Genomic DNA, 3,308 nt, shown 5'->3' on the forward strand with positions numbered 1-3,308 from the left:
GGAGCACAGACTTTTGCATAACGCATAAACCATATACATAAAGAATTTGATTGGTCCATTGACTCATGCATAAGAAAATGGGCCAATGAAATTCCTTATGCACATGCTTTATGCGTTATGCAAAAGTCTGTGCTCCCCGCTTAAGGGTGCGTCCCGATGGAGAAAGAAATAGCAGAACGGAATGAGAACGGAACATTGATAGAAAAGAGATAGGATTGTTCTATCTATTTTCTATCAATGTTCCGTTACTGTTCCGTTCCATTATTTCTGACTTCATGTGACTGCCCCTAAAGGTGCTTTTTCATGCGCAGCACGCTGCAGCAGCAATTCGTTACTATTGGTTAAGAATTTTAAGTAAGCTAGATGACGCACTTCCGGCGCAAAATACATTTTGCCGCAGTTCGTTGAAGTTGAACCGAACGAACAGCAAGCAGCAAGCGGCAAAATCGAGGCAATATTATTTATTGCAATAAATATTAGGAAAATTAACGAAGAATGGCTTCGGATAAGGTACGAATGTTTGTAAATTAGATCATTTTATACTTTACACTTTACTTTTTCAAATTTGTGGTAAAGTATAAAATGATCTAATTTACAAACATGTATCCGTACCTTATCCGAAGCCATTTTTCGTTTATTTTCCTAATATTTATTGCAATAAATAATATTTTTATAATGAAACGACGGACATATTGTACGCTTTCTCGATTTTGCCGCTTGCTGCTTGCTGTTCGTTCGGTTCAACTTCAACGAACTGCGGCAAAATGTATTTGCGCCGGAAGTACGTCATCTAGCTTACATAAAATTCTTAACCAATAGTAACGAATTGCTGCTGCAGCGTGCTGCGCATGAAAAAGTACCTTAAGGGTGCCGTCCCATGGCACGGAAAACGGAATCGGAAAAGTGAAGTGGTAGGGGCAACCAATCAGCATCGTTCCGTTCCGATTTTAAGTAGCCTGGTTCCCCATGGGGCATATTTTTCGGAAACGGAAATTTTTCGTACTCTGTCGGTCGCTGGCGATCACTAGCAATTAGGTTAAGAAAAACCTGAAACACGGATGGAGGAAGAAGAAGAAGGTTTTGAGTACTGAAAAATTTAAGTAGAGAATGTCATGTGTAAGTATTGTTAATTATATGTTTGCTAAGTTATTTTATATTAGATTATGGTGATGGCCTTGCATACATTTTTAACCTAACATTATATGTACATTGTATATTATATATTATATATATATATGATATATATTGATATATACACATATATAAGGAGATATACATATTTAATTATATATTTGACACTTTTTAAAAGTTCCTGCTATTCACAATTCATTCACTTGTATGAAATTATTACAGTTTTAGTCTTTAGTATTCGGTGAAATTAATTTCAGATGCTGTTAAATACGAAGAACATAAAAAAAAGGAATGTATAAATAAAGAAACATCTACATCGTTAGAAAATTTTAGCAATAACAGCGATTCAGATATTCCTAAGAGGAAAAGAAAACACAAAGAAAACGATCGTGAATACAAATCTAAGAAATTGAGTAAAAAATCAGAAACCCATCAAAGAGATTCATTTGATAGCGATAGTAGTAGTGATACCCATAGCAACAATAAGAAAAGCAATAAAACTCGAAAGCGTTCCAGTAGTAGCGATAGGACTAAAAGGACAAAAAAATCCAAGAAACACAAAGGAAGAGATAGGGAACGACAAAAAGATAAAATATCAGGATCTTTTGAATCTATCGATAGAAGAAGGTCTAAAAAACATAAATCTTGATCATCTAGTAGACGGTAATGTATGTAATATAAAAATTGCAACGTGTATAACGTGTAAATATTTCAAGTTCTCTACTGACTTGTACAATTTTGTTTGTATCTCCCTTTTTTAAATAAAACTTATTTTTTTTACATGATTTAATCTTTTTCAGATAAATTCCTAATTGTACCTTTTTTTTTGTATTTTACGTGTAAATGTACAATATAGCTGTTTAATTAATCATTTAGGTACATATTGCAGCTTAGTGTACATCATTCTTTGTGCATTAAGCCGTAATCGCACTACACAGATCATGATATAAAAACACAGGTATAGCATTGCGCATATGATGTCACGTGTCATGACGTAACGATCGCAGTGAGCTAAAAGTGCAATGCGAAGTGGAGCGAAGTTCAAATGCTAAATTAATCATATATCATGAATATAATTAATCCTTTATCGGTACTGTGGAATTTTTATGGCGTAACTGATATTTTGATTGTAAATTAAAAAAAAAGGATATATAACCAGGTTGCATTTTAAGATAATATTGTGTGTAAAAAGCTGTTGCAATTGTCAATATTTTACCGACTGGTTACGAATATATTTGTGTTTACGTGTTCGAACGTACGTTACAGATCGCTTACAAATTTAACTCGTGTTCACATTTTTTGCCATATACGAGATAGTTTTAGTTTAAAACAGCTGATCCGTAGTTTTTTCAATTGTTTTGTTGCTAAAAGTAAGTTATTATGTCTGTGCTCTCAATGATCCTAAATGTAATCCGCGTATTCCTTCCAAAAAATGTTTTTTATTTTTACATTAATTATAATATAAATAAGCATATTTTATTCATAATTACTAGACTATAATAAACACATATTATATAGTAAGAGCCAATTTTATTAATTTTCTTCATGAACAAAGCTTTTTTGTATTCAAATTTTTATTTCCATATTTTTAGATTGCCAAATAATCTAATTAATTATGTAGCTTTTAAACAGACTGTTAAAGATATTTAAAGATTTTATGAGTGAATCGTTCAAAAGCATCAAGTGCGGTCCAAAGAATAGGGAGAAGCACAGTCAAATATTCTCCTCAAATTTGATTGTGATTGGTTAATTCTTCCAACTACATTTACGCAATTGTAAATCGGGCTTTACACAATCTACGTCATCGAAATAAACAGAAGGAAACTTAACCTATTAGTTGCTTTCCATTTATACACAAATAAAACTAAGTTTGACGTCAGCTGAGTATGAAATACTGAGATTAATGACATATTATTACTACTTGCTTACTTTGGTAAAATTAACAAATAAAGGTACTTTTTCATGCGCAGCACGCTGCAGCAGCAATACGTTACTATTGGTTAAGAATTTTATGTAAGCTAGATGACGCACTTCCGGCGCAAAATACATTTTGCCGCAGTTCGTTGAAGTTGAACCGAACGAACAGCAAGCAGCAAGCGGCAAAATCGAGGCAATATTATTTATTGCAATAAATATTAGGAAAATAAACGAAGAATGGCTTCGGATAAGGTACGAAT

This window comes from Cyphomyrmex costatus, unplaced genomic scaffold (genome assembly GCF_001594065.2).
Source record: "Cyphomyrmex costatus isolate MS0001 unplaced genomic scaffold, Ccosl1.0 scaffold298, whole genome shotgun sequence".
NCBI classification, from domain to species: domain Eukaryota; kingdom Metazoa; phylum Arthropoda; class Insecta; order Hymenoptera; family Formicidae; genus Cyphomyrmex; species Cyphomyrmex costatus.